This window comes from Culex pipiens, chromosome 3 (genome assembly GCF_016801865.2).
Source record: "Culex pipiens pallens isolate TS chromosome 3, TS_CPP_V2, whole genome shotgun sequence".
Classification (NCBI taxonomy): Eukaryota; Metazoa; Arthropoda; class Insecta; order Diptera; family Culicidae; genus Culex; species Culex pipiens.
Genome location: NC_068939.1, coordinates 102,737,190 through 102,751,473, shown reverse-complemented (window position 1 = coordinate 102,751,473; position 14,284 = coordinate 102,737,190).

Below are 14,284 nucleotides of genomic sequence, written 5' to 3'. Positions count from 1 at the left end.
CTTTTTGACACATGCCCCTCACAATTTGTCTGCAAAATTGTATAACTGCTCTTAAAATATTTTGGAATTAGTTGCACAAAAAGTTTTGTCATTGCTTTGAATTGGGATTGCTTGTAAAATGGCTACTGGTCATTGGAAAAACTTTCAACGTAGGATTGTTCTTGGATAGTTTACCAATATATTTCCAAAATATGGTGGAATTTCGTATGCTGTGTGCTATCTTGTGACAACGACCATTTAGTACTTTTCGAGAAAATCTATTTTTAAAGTTTGATGATAAATATTTTCAAAACTATGAATAGTAGAGCCAAACTTTTTGAAGCAATCGGTTCGTATACTATCGCTTAACAAATGCTCCAAGTTTCAACTAATTTGGTTACACCAGTTAAAAGATACAGTAAATTATGTATTCAAAAATCTGAAAAGCACGTGTCACAAGTGTGTTTCGAAAGTAAAATTGTACTACGTGTCACAAGTGTGCACAGAACTCCCATACAAACTAAAATAAGCTCAGATTAATGGTTTAATCGACTTAATCAGTATATTTTCAAAAACAAAAGATTGCATTGCTTTTAGAAAGTGTTATCAACATAAATTTGTGAAAAACAAGACAAATTTTCCACATTTTCCAACAACATGTATGACGTGTCACAAGTGTGCACAATCATTTTGATGATAAATTGGTCTATGTCACAAGTGTGTATTGCGATATCCGGGAAACGGAAGCGAGTTTCCAAAATCGGGTTAAAGCATCTTGTAGTGTTTGTTAAGTATATCAAAACGTCATCATTAACTCATTTTCGACCAAAATGGTCTATGTCACAAGATAGCACACAGCTGACGATTTGATGATAAACGAAGTTGACTTTATAGCTGCTGTTGGGCACTATTGCTAGTACCAACCACTTGTGTCTTCCTTTTAACTATAACGACTTAACCGCCCTGGGCTCTTATGTGTTTCAGTACGGAACGGAGCAAAGGCGCCGGATACCTATATTTACATTTAGAATTTTAAGAGCGCCGTCGAACCAGCAACTTCTGGATAGTGAGTCCAGTGTTTCTTGTTCGATGGAATCGGTTCGAAATGCTGCAATTGTTTAACCCTCTAAAGCCCCATGGTTGCACCAGAGCACCACTAATTTTTCACTTCAAATTGAAATTTCTCGAAAACTAAATAATGAAATGATCTCATTCTTCCTGCACAGTGTTATTTAAGATGTTTACTGGCTCCAATTCAAATTCCATCCAATTTGGTCAATTCTGTCGAAAATGGCAAAGAAACCCGTAAAAATCTCGATTTTGTTCTCGGCGGGAAGGGGTTAATGTGGATTTTTTGGAAGCACATTAGGAAAGTACCGTAAATAAAAAACGTTTTCTGTGTCTGTTTGTCGAGTCCAGAAATGGATTTTATTTGACAGGGAGTTATGGAGGTAGGGACGAGAGTCCCCTAAATGTCTTACTTGGAGTCTTGTGCATGTGCTTTTACCATCGATTTTTTAACTGTGTGCATATAGGGGAAAGTGGGGCAAGTGTAACAAGCTAAGGAAATGCTCGTTAAAACCCATTAAAAACGTTAAAAAAATCTGTCGGATTTTGTATATTCATCATATTCCAGGTCTTAACTAAGACTTTGATAGAACAATTTATTAAAAACTACTGTTTTTAATGTGAAAAATTGATATTAAAATTTTTGATTTTCCATGCGTTCTACTCAACTAGTGGGGCAAGACGAACAATCCGATGGGGCAAGAGGAACAATGCACCTGAACAAGATTTTTCAAAAGCTCTCAACAAAAATAACCAAAAGTTAAATCATACTTTATAATAGGTGCAAGTCATTGGTAGGGACACTACTGATTAAGGAAAAATAGTATTTTGATAAAATGAGCCTTAAAACGAACCCTAAGTCTTATTTTGTACTTTCCAATTATTATAATAAAACAAAGGTTTTGAAAAAACTTCATTAAATCTTATGCCCCGTGGCGTTTACGTCGTTTTGGCAATTACGTGTTAGTAGAATCAGCTAATTGCATTGTTAGCAACAATTCCTCATACTGGAATTAATCAAAATTGTAAAAATTACGGCCGTACGAGCGATTGTTCCTCTTGCCCCATATGGTCGTCTTGCCCCACCTATAAATCGAAAGTATCATCATTCTTTTTTTCCTCGTTAAGCTATGCTCACAACTGTCCCCACGGGAACGAATGGAACCTGAATTCGTTCGCTTGGATTATAATGCTGTCTCGTTCTTTTGAATTATAATTTTATCTATGAATATCTATTCGCCGCGGCTCAAATTTCGCAGAAAAACGATACAACTTTAGCTTGTTCCGTATTCATAGAATGGTTTAACGTTCAACATCCTCCAGGATTTTGCGGTTCACCCTTTTTTGGTGGTGTTGCTGCGGTGATAACGATAAATACGAGTAGTCGAGAGTGTTTCAGTGGCCCCACAACAAGGGGCCTAGCCCCATACCCAGCCAGCCAGCCAGCCAGCCAACGCATCGCATCGTTTTATGACAAACTCGGCCACGAAGCCACTCTTCTCGTGTACACTATCTGGACTGACTGGTCCTGTCCTCCTAGTTCATGTTTCAACCCCCGGGTGCGCCGCACCATGCCAAGCCAGGGTTCATCATAGCGGGGAACTTCCAGGCTCAACACATAAAATCCAACGCTTCTTCCCTGGGTGTGTTTTAGATCGTTCCACTGGCGCGTGAAGAGGATGTGGTTTTTGGCGTCTGTTGATAATAAATCACTCATATTTTGGTTTATTTAGTTTTTCATCCCAACCCTGTGGGCTTTCGTCGATTTATTTGATGCTTGTCCCAAAAACATTTTTCTTCCTTTTTGAGATCTCAACTCACACACACACACACACACAAGAATCTGTTCAATGAAGTGATTTCTCTGCTCCCTGTCGTGTGATAAATGCTTCGCCAGAATCGTTTGTCGTTATTGGTGAAAAATATTCTTTGCTGTGCCAAATTGAGCGAAGATTTGCGACCGGATGGTTAGTCACAGGATGGAGGGCGGAGGGGAAAAAGCCCAAAATTTATAAAAAAGATAATAATCGCGGTATATGGGAGGGGGTAGGTCGAGGCGGAAAATCGGAAATAGGACCTAAAAGTGTATACAATAAAGCATTTGCTCCAAGAGTGCGAGCGGCAAATCTCATCAAAAGATGGAGCAATCTTTGAAGTGCCATCGTCTCTCAATGTGGTGACGTAAGTTGTGCTCAAGTGACAAAATGCAGGCGAATCATATTCAAAATGCACGAAGTTTCTTGAGGAGACCCGGGCAGCTAGCCACAGGCATGCTTTTCATTGTGAGCAATTCTCTACAAAACCGGCCGATTTCGACTATTTTTATTTTTTGTATTTTTTGATTTGGCTCAAACTTTGTGGGGGCCTTCCCTATGACCAAAGAAGCCATTTTGCATCATTAGTTTGTCCATATAAATTTCCATACAAATTTGGCAGCTGTTCATACAAAAATGGTACGTATATATTCGAAAATCTGTAACTTTTGAAGGAATTTTTTGATCAATTTGGTGTCTTCCGCAAAGTTGTAGGTATTGTTAAGGACTATTTAGAAAAAAATAGGTACACGGAAAAAAAAATTTCCCGATTTTTTTATTAACTTTTTTTTCACAAAAACTCAAATTCCCAAAATACGTATTTTTTGATTTTCGAGATTTTTTGATATGTTTTAGGGGACAAAAATCCGCAACTTTTGAGCTATAGAGAAACATGGTCAAAAAATCTGCCGCCGAGTTATGATTTTTTGAAAAACTGGTGATTTTTGGAAAAAATCGAAATTTCATACATAAAATTTTTTTGACCTCATTTTTTTATGCAAAATTGAATTTGCAATCGAAAAGTACTTTACAGATTTTTTGATAAAGGGCTCCGTTTTCAAGATATAGCCACCGAAAGTTTGATTTTAGCGAAATATTTGCAGTTTTTCAATTTTTAAAAATAGTGACCATGAGTGACCATTTCTAAAAATATTTTTTTTGAAAAGTTCAGAAAATTTGCTATAAAATTGTCTAAGAGACATTGAAGACTGGACCTCTGGTTGCTGAGATACAGCGGCTTAAAGAAAAAGAAACACGAAAATTGAAGTTTTCTAAGTCTCACCCAAACAGCCCACCATTTTCTAAAGATGATATCTCAGCAATTAATGGTCCGATTTTCAATGTTAATACATGAAACATTCGTGAAATTTTCCGATCTATTCGAAAAAAATATTTTGAAAAAAATTAAATCAAGACTAACATTTTAAAAGGGCCAAACTTTGAATATTATGCCCATTAAAAATGCTAGTATTGATTTAATTTTTTTCAAAATATTTTTTTCGAAAAGATCGGAAAATTTCACGAATGTTTCATGTATTAACATTGAAAATCGGACCATTAATTGCTGAGATATCATCTTTAGAAAATGGTGGGCTGTTTGGGTGAGACTTAGAAAACTTCAATTTTCGTGTTTCTTTTTCTTTAAGCCGCTGTATCTCAGCAACCAGAGGTCCAATCTTCAATGTCTCTTAGACAATTTTATAGCAAATTTTCTGAACTTTTCAAAAAAAATATTTTTAGAAATGGTCACTCATGGTCACTATTTTTAAAAATTGAAAAACTGCAAATATTTCGCTAAAATCAAACTTTCGGTGGCTATATCTTGAAAACTGAGCCCTTTATCAAAAAATCTGTAAAGTACTTTTCGATTGCAAATTCAATTTTGCATAAAAAAATGAGGTCAAAAAAATTTTATGTATAAAATTTCGATTTTTTCCGAAAATCACCAGTTTTTCAAAAAATCATAACTCGGCGGCAGATTTTTTGACCATGTTTCTCTATAGCTCAAAAGTTGCGGATTTTTGTCCCCTAAAACATATCAAAAAATCTCGAAAATCAAAAAATACGTATTTTGGGAATTTGAGTTTTTGTGTAAAAAAAGTTAATAAAAAAAATCGGGAATTTTTTTTTCCGTGTACCTATTTTTTTCTAAATAGTCCTTAACAATACCTACAACTTTGCCGAAGACACCAAATTGATCAAAAAATTCCTTCAAAAGTTACAGATTTTCGAATATATACGTACCATTTTTGTATGAATAGCTGCCAAATTTGTATGGAAATTTATATGGACAAACTAATGATGCAAAATGGCTTCTTTGGTCATAGGGAAGGCCCCCACAAAGTTTGAGCCAAATCAAAAAATACAAATAAAATCCATTTCCGGTTTTGGTAGAGAATTGCTCTTGTGCTCTTTAGCTGCCTCCATCATCATCATCTTCAGTAGGAATGAATGAGGAAAGTTGAACTGTGATTTAACGCACTATGCAATCTAGACATTGAAAAGGACCGCAAACCAGAAAGTGGAAGTAAAGGTAGTCTCTAAAAAGTTGAAAGTGAAGCGAAAATTATCTTAAGGATACTTTTAAATTATAAATGATCTGTAGAACTATTTTGGCACTTTAGATCATTCGTTTCTATTAGAAAATTTCAAAGGCAGATAAAAGCTGTGGTTGATGAATATTGCCCCTAATAAATGTATTGTCTCTAAAAGGTCATCTACAAACCACATGAACACTTATAAGAGGATTGAGGTTCCCGGTTGACGAAGCTCCATATCAAAAATGTATGGCCTTTAAGGTGTAAGGACAGCAGGGTGTGGAGTGTGCTAACGTAATGTCCATGTGGTTTGTGGAAGGCCCTCAAATGGTATGTTATTTAACTAGGCAAAACAAATTAAATCTCAGGATATTCTTTTCCTGGCCAGTGCCTTCAGGGATGCCTGACAGGGTGCATTTACCAATCCATACTTGTTGTGGTAATGTGGATGTGCCGACAGCCGATCTATAACATACTTGGACTTGAAGAAGAATTTAAATTTAAGTTTATAGATTTGATTTTAAGAGCTTTGCGCAAAGTTCTTTGCCATATTACTCATGTGTAACATAACCACTTGATTTGTCTTAACAAGGTTCCACCACCTGCACCTTTTTTCTAAATGACGACTTGGTCCTGTAAATGCGACTATTTTTTGAATCAAATTAAATTTTTGAAGATTCTGTCCACAGCATGAGAAAAAATATCTTTAAGTAATTTTTATTGGGTAATTCTCTACCAACTCACACGAAATCGGGAAAAGTTGACCCGACCCCTCTTCGATTTGCGTGAAACTTTGTCCTTAGGGGTAACTTTTGTCCCTGATCACGAATCCGAGGTCCGTTTTTTGATATCTCGTGACGGAGGGGCGGTACGACCCCTTCCATTTTTGAACATGCGAAAAAAGAGGTGTTTTTCAATAATTTGCAGCCTGAAACGGTGATGAGATAGAAATTTGGTGTCAAAAGGGCTTTTATGTAAAATTAGACGCCCGATTTGATGGCGTACTCAGGATTCCGAAAAAAACGTATTTTTCATTGAAAAAAAACACTAAAAATGTTTTAAAAATTCTCCCATTTTCCGTTACTCGACTGTAAAAAAATTTGGAACATGTCATTTTATGGGAAATTTAATGTACTTTTCGAATCTACAGTGACCAAGAAGGGTCATTTTTTCATTTAGAACAAAATTTTTCATTTTAAAATTTCGTGTTTTTTCTAACTTTGCAGGGTTATTTTTTAGAGTGTAACAATGTTCTACAAAGTTGTAGAGCAGACAATTACCAAAATTTTGATATATAGACATAAGGGGTTTGCTTGTAAACATCACGAGTTATCGCGATTTTGCGAAAAAAAGTTTTGAAAAAGTTACTTTTTGCGTTTCTCTTTGTTTCGTCGTCCGTGTCTGACGCGGGTGACCATGAACGGCCATGATCGATGACGACCAACTTTTTCAAAACTTTTTTTCGCAAAATCGCGATAACTCGTGATGTTTACAAGCAAACCCCTTATGTCTATATATCAAAATTTTGGTAATTGTCTGCTCTACAACTTTTTGAACATTGTTACACTCTAAAAAATAACCCTGGAAAGTTAGAAAAAACACGAAATTTTAAAATGAAAATTTTTGTTCTAAATGAAAAAATGACCCTTCTTGGTCAATGTAGATTCGAAAAGTACATTAAATTTCCCATAAAATGACATGTTCCAAATTTTTTTACAGTCGAGTAACGGAAAATGGGAGAATTTTTCAAACTTTTTTAGTGTTTTTTCAATGAAAAATACGTTTCTTCGGAATCCTGAGTACGCCATCAAATCGGGCGTCCAATTTTACATAAAAGTCCCTTTGACACCAAATTTCTATCTCATCACCGTTTCAGGCTGCAAATGATTGAAAAACACCTCTTTTTTCGCATGTTCAAAAATGGAAGGGGTCGTACCGCCCCTCCGTCACGAGATATCAAAAAACGGACCTCGGATTCGTGATCAGGGACAAAAGTTACCCCTTAGGACAAAGTTTCACGCAAATCGAAGAGGGGTCGGGGCAACTGCTGTGTGAGTTGGCGGAGAATTACCCTATTTAGTTTCAGACCTCCCACTTTAAATATCTGAAGAATAATGCCTCTTATGAGGATTTTTTTAACTTTGCAAGTCAAATGTGGAAAATGACAATGAAAATTACTTCGGGATCCGTCTTACTTTGAGAAGATAGGAATTGTAATTTCATGAGCAGTAGATTGCCGCCAAAAAATGCGTTCAGACGTGCGTCAAGATAGCACGTTGACAATATATCATCGAAAGTCAAAAATCTTTTGCATACGTATTTTTAACCAAATGGCATTGCCACTAGGGTGTAATATCAAAATCGATTTTCCAGCACAGCATTATTTTAGTTCCTTTTGGGGTCCTAAACAACTCCCCAAAGTTTGGGAACGATTGGTTTAGTCCTCACTTTGCGCAAAGCGATTCAATTTTCCATACAAATTTGTATGGGAAAAATCATTTTTTTTTTTGAATTTTGATATTTAAAAAATCCAAGTTTCACGCTATACTAAAACCGGATTCATATTCGGATGCTCCGGAATGTGCTTTACAACTTTCCCGAAGAGAGTATGGTGCTAAAAAGATATAGCGTGTTCAAAACTCGTCTAAAACGTGTTTTTTGATCGAAAATCACGTATTAGACGAGTTTTGAGGACGCTGTATCTTTTTATAGGAGCAAGTTAGCACCATACTTTCTTGGGGAAAGTTGTAGAGCACATTCCAGAGCATCCGAATATGAATCCGGTTTTGATATAGCATGAAACGTGGATTTTTTAAATATCAAAATTCAAAAAAAAAATGATTTTTCCCATACAAATTTGTATGGAAAATTGAATTGCTTTGCGCAAAGTGAGGACTAAACCAATCGTTCCCAAACTTTAGGGAGTTGTTAAGGACCCTATAAGGAACCAAAAAGTTGCTGTGCTAGCCAAATTTGGACAACATTATTTTTTTCCATACAATCATATTACACCCTAATGGCCACGTTCAGTGTAGTAACAACGGGGCATGCTTTCAACCAGCAAACTGTATAATATGAGCTGACAGTGTATGTCACTTGCCGGGACCGTGGTGTAGGGGTTAGCGTGGTTGCCTCTCACCCAGTCGGCCTGGGTTTGATCCCAGAAGGTCCCGGTGGCAAATTTTGAGACGAGATTTGTCTGATCACGCCTTCCGTCGGACAGGGAAGTAAATGTTGGTCCCGTTCTAACCTAGAGGTTAGGTCGTTAGCTCAATCCAGGTGTAGGAGTCGTCTCCCTGGGTCCTGCCTCGGTGAGGTCGCTGGTAGGCAGTTAGACTCACAATCCAAAGGTCGTCAGTTCGAATCCCGGGGTGGATGGAAGCTTAGGTGTAAAAAGAGGTTTGCAATTGCCTCAACAATCAAGCCTTCGGACACCTAGTTTCGAGTAGGAATCTCGTAATTGAGAACGCCAAGGCAATGCTGTAGAGCGAATAATTTGATTTTTTTTGTGTATGTGACTTGTTAAGAAGGTCTCATGACTTAACGATGCAAACAGATTTACCATTAGCTTCTGCCCTGTGTGTACGAAGTACGGAAAACGTTGTGAGTTCGTGTTAAATTTGAACTGACACCTTCATTCACTTCCACGCCAAGGCGTAAATGATGAAAGAAAAATATGAAGGAAAATATGAGCTAAGCCTTCCGGTGCCACGATTTCCGGCTTCTCGCCTTGAGCAGGTATTTGCGAAGTCAGGCGCATTATGTTTCCGGGAAGTGCCCCGAATTCCTAAGCAAGGTAGCGTGCCAGGCTAGTCGTGAACTCTTTCCTATATACTGAACCTGCTGAGAGCTGCTGATACTAACGCCGACGGTCGTCTTTCGCAGAACCCAACTACAGCCAACAGTTGTACTGTATACCTCTATATCCCGTAGCTGGCCGCGAGGTTGGCCGCTGATGTTAAGCTCTTCGTTGTTTATTTTGCACTTGCTCTTTTGACACATTTCCTGATAAATTCTGGTAAAAACCAGTTAATTTGATACACATGAATACTAGAGTGTAACAAAAATGACTTTTTGGCGGGCATTCAGGGGTTTGTTCCGGTGGGCATACTGAGCCCAAATCCCAAATATGAGCTTGATTGGACGTAACAGGAGCTGGCGCTCCGCCCTTCAATTTTAAATGGGATTTAACCCGTAAAAAAAGATTTTTTCAAAAATGTCAATTTTTGAGGCATTTTGGCCACTGAAGCGTTTACCAAAAACATCACTGGCGTGTAGGCCAGATCCTTGCGCATCTTTTAGTATATATATCATTGAAGTTTGGAGCACCCTAGAGCTCGGTATACCCCTTCAAAGTTTGGCATTTTTTCGAAAAATCGGTCCCAGCAAAATCAAATGGCGTCTCGGGCGTCGTGAGACGCGACGCATATCTTTTTTGCCGGGGCCGGTTTTTCGAAAAAAATGCCAAACTTTGAAGGTCTATACCGAGCTCCAGGGTGCTCCAAACTTCAATGATATATATACTAAAAGATGCGCAAGGATCTGGCCTACACGCCAGTGATGTTTTTGGTAAACGCTTCAGTGGCCAAAATGCCTCAAAAATTGTCATTTTTGAAAAAATCTTTTTTTACGGGTTAAATCCCATTTAAAATTGAAGGGCGGAGCGCCAGCTCCTGTTACGTCCAATCAAGCTCATATTTGGGATTTGGGCTCAGTATGCCCACCGGAACAAACCCCTGAATGCCCGCCAAAAAGTCATTTTTGTTACATCCTAATGAATACACCTAATACTACTGTTGAAAATATTAAAATTTGATTACAATTGCGACCAACAATGCCAGTAATAATTTTCCACAAAATGTTGACTGCGCCAAATGAGCACGAAAGCTCGATGTGTTACTGAGCTCAGCTCGTTTCGTGGCCCGAGCATGGCGACGACAACCAACCCGTTGAAATAGATGAAAATGGCAAGAGTTGTGATGGTGGCAAGCTGTTTATTCATTTTTCAGATTTCTATAAATTTTTAGCAGGAGCATGAAACCAAGCACATTCATTGCGAAAATTATTGCGAGCTGCCTGCGCGTTGAGCCGCGTGCAACTTATTCTTTTCGCGGAGCTATTCAACTAGGGTTTTATAAGCTCATACATATTCCCCAAAAAAATGGGTTCACATGTTTTGTGCTTTTATTATTTCGTAAACCTTGTTTTACTGTGTGGCTTTGGTGGGTTCTGCGCCACACATATATGAAAATTCATGTTGATTATCTCACTTGTCGTTTTATGGTTCACTGGGTTTGTTAACACTTTTGGATGTACGCTAGTAATAAATATTTCAAATAAACAATAAATGAAGATCATAACTAAAAAACGGAATTACATACGATTTACATAGTTTCACTTACTAAAATGTTTCCATTACGTTAGCTTAAAAAAGACTTGCAGCAATCTGCGGATTCGATCACGATTATACATTTTAATAATCTAACAATTTCAATTGAAAACTACTACTGAATCGAGTTCGGGTACATAGAAACGTAGAAAGTTTAAAAACAAACACCGAAACCATTTGCATATCTTTATTCCTCCTTCATAACCCTAAACATTCAACGCCAATTGTAACATTGTTAGACGGAGTACCAAGCCCGGAATAATTATATGATTGGAGAGAGGACGAATGCAAAGTAAATCGAAGAAACTGGTGCAAATCAGAACTCGCCAGAATCAGCGTTGTTTTGCAATTCAAATTATGTTAGATACAATTCAAGTTTTGAGTACTAGTTTGTTTGTTTATTCAGAAATGCAGCTAGCTAGGATTGGCGTAGGTAGCAGTTCTAGCCAAGTGAACAATAGCATCTTTGGGTTGGAAAACGGCAATTAGCTTACTCCGTATTTAGCACTGTATGTAGAATTTAATAATATGATTTGTTGTAGTACGTTGTTATTCTACTGAGGTTTTTCGACAAAAGTTACCCGTTTTGGCCTAAATTTAATCAGGATTGTGTTGGAGTAATAATCAGGAAAATTTAAAAAGTCAAGGTAAGAGTCGGACAATTTTGAAAACCCGACTCCAACAACTTTTTATTTATTTTGCTATCTTTGGAATACGGCAACCATATAAAAAGCTCAATCTTTCCCTATTTCTAAGAGAGAAACCTAGAATAAAATCGGGGACTATATTTACAAAGCGAATAAAGTAACTAATAACTCACCGAGCTACCGTGGCCGAGAGGTTACGGGTTTCGCCTTGTAAGCGGAAGGTTTTGGGTTCGATTCCTGTCTGGCTCAGCAAAGTCAGATACCTTCAAAGAGTAAATCTACTCACTGGGAATCCTACCCGGTAGGTTTCGATTTGCGGCGTACTGGACTTCCAATCCAGAGGTCGTGAGTTCGATTCTCGTACCGGGATGATGATGAATTTGAGCGTCCAATTTCCCGACCCGGGAAAAAAATCCCAGAAATTCCCGGGATTTCCCGAAAAAAAATATTTTCCGAATTCCCGAAATTCAAGCGGAAGTATACATTCTCGTAAATTTTTGGAGCTATTTTTTTTAAATTGCTTTGAAAAAATAATAAATGAACAAACTAAACATGATGATGTTCAATAAAATTTATTGTTTGGTTTATATATAGCTAGTCAGATTATCAGAAATTATGATATCAGAATTATTTCTGATAATATTAATTTTGGAAGCAACTGGGAATAGATCTTGCTTAATGATTATTACGTTATTACAATTAGGTAAGCTTTTAACAGTTTGATGTTATTTCATCAAAACAATATTAACTCCTTACCTCCAAATTAAAATTGAGATTTTTTTACGTTTTTATTTGTTCAATTGGACCTCCGTGTACGCACGAGAGCAAGCAGCAGTGAAGTGCTCAGTGCTCTATCGTTTTTTCGGATTTTTTCGTCGCTATTGATTGTGATTACCCGCGAGTTTGCTTCTCCAGCATGCCAAAGGCCGGCCGTGGCCGTGGCAGTTCGAGTGCGGCCTCGAAAAACCCGCGAAGTTCGTCTACCGGCCGTGTGCAAAAAGGTAAACAAAACAACGCCGTGTCGACCGCCATCGCGCAGGGGAGCGTGAGCGCAGAAGGCATCGATAAAAAGTTACTACATCCCGGATATGTTCCGAGATCACCAGTGCGAACCCGTTCCGGTACCTCCGGTGCCACAACCAGTGGCACATCAACATCCGCCAACATCCCCATCAGGAACGAGTTCCAGATGCTGAGCGACGACGAAGAAAACAACAACAACACCGACGGTAGTAGCACTACCGACGACGACGACGATGATGATCGTGCACGGAAAAAAGTGTCGACGTTAAAAAAGAACAATTCTCCTACGGAACGAAGACCACCTCCAATTTTTGTTTTGGACACGTTGGCGGACGATGTTGACGAGTTGCTGGAAGGCCTCGGATATTGTCTAAAAATCGGCAAGTCATCAGTGCAAGTGATCACACTGACCAAAAAGAATTTCGACCTGGTGCTTGAAGAATTGAAGCGTAGCAACTTCAACTTCTACACATTCAACCCCGAGAAGCCCCCTGTCAAGGTCGTCTTGCAGGGTTACCAAGACCGTCCGGTTTCCGACCTGAAGAAGCACCTTTCGGACGCCGGAATAAAACCGCGGGAGATAAAAGTGCTCTCGCGCAAAACAACGGTAACAGGTACCCATACACTGTACCTGTTGTACTTCGATCGCGGCACCGTCAAGATCCAAGATCTGCGGCGGATTAAGACGTTGGACGGTTTTTGGGTAAACTGGCGGTTTTACGCCAAGAACCCGACGGACGTAGCGCAATGCCACCGTTGCCAGAAATTTGGCCACGGCTCGCGGAACTGCAACCTCCGGCCCCGCTGCGTGAAGTGCGGTGAGTCACACCTCTCAGAGGCGTGCGCACTGCCACGAAAGGCGGACTTGGGGGACAAGGCAGAACAAACCAAGCCGCGCGTAAAGTGCGCGAACTGTGACGGCAACCATACCGGCAATTACCGCGGATGCGTCGCGCGCAAGGCCTACCTCGAGGAGCAGGAAAAGAGGAAGAAGAAAGCTGCAGCGTCCCACTCTCCTCAGCGAAGTACGAGCGCAGCCGTTCCTGCAGCTGGACAGCGTACGGTTCCAGCGGAAAACTCAGCGTTCCCTCCTGGTTGGGGGCGTTCGTTCGCCAGCGTGGTCGCTGCCAGTAACGGCAATGCGGCCCAGCAAGAAGTCACCGGGGAAGATCTCTTCACCCTGCCGGAGTTCTTTGCTCTCGCGGGGGAGATGATGACGCGGTTTCGGAGCTGCCGGAATAAGGCGGAACAATTCCTGGCCCTTGGGGAGCTGATGATCAAACACATCTATAATTGATATTTTTTCTGTGATCTAGTGTTAAGCTTTCTCTTTATCTATCCTTTTCCCATTGCACTTTCTGTAAGTTTTTTGAAAACTTTTTCTTACTCTTGCCTTCTATTTAATATTTATAAGTAATAACACATTCGATTGAATTACGATGTAACACACAGCTGAAAGGAACTCCAAAACTCTGTTATGTACCTAAATGAACTCATTGAAACTTGATTATTCACAAATAAACCGAATTGAATTGAAATTATTTGTTCAATTTATTACTTAACTAACACGGTTATGTGAATGTTCACATTCTATAGGTCGTCTTCCTAAGCTCTCCAGATGAGGTCAAGCTGATGTTGGTACTATATCTTCCTTGACTAAACAATCGAATCAAGAAGGAAAATGATCACCAATTTTTGTTCTTCTAGGAGTCTGAAACAGACTCCCAAATTTGGAACCGATTTGTTTAGTTTCCGAAAACTTTACGCCTTGATTTTTATATTATTTTTATCAGTTTTAAAAACATACTTAATTGCGTTTTAATTGAG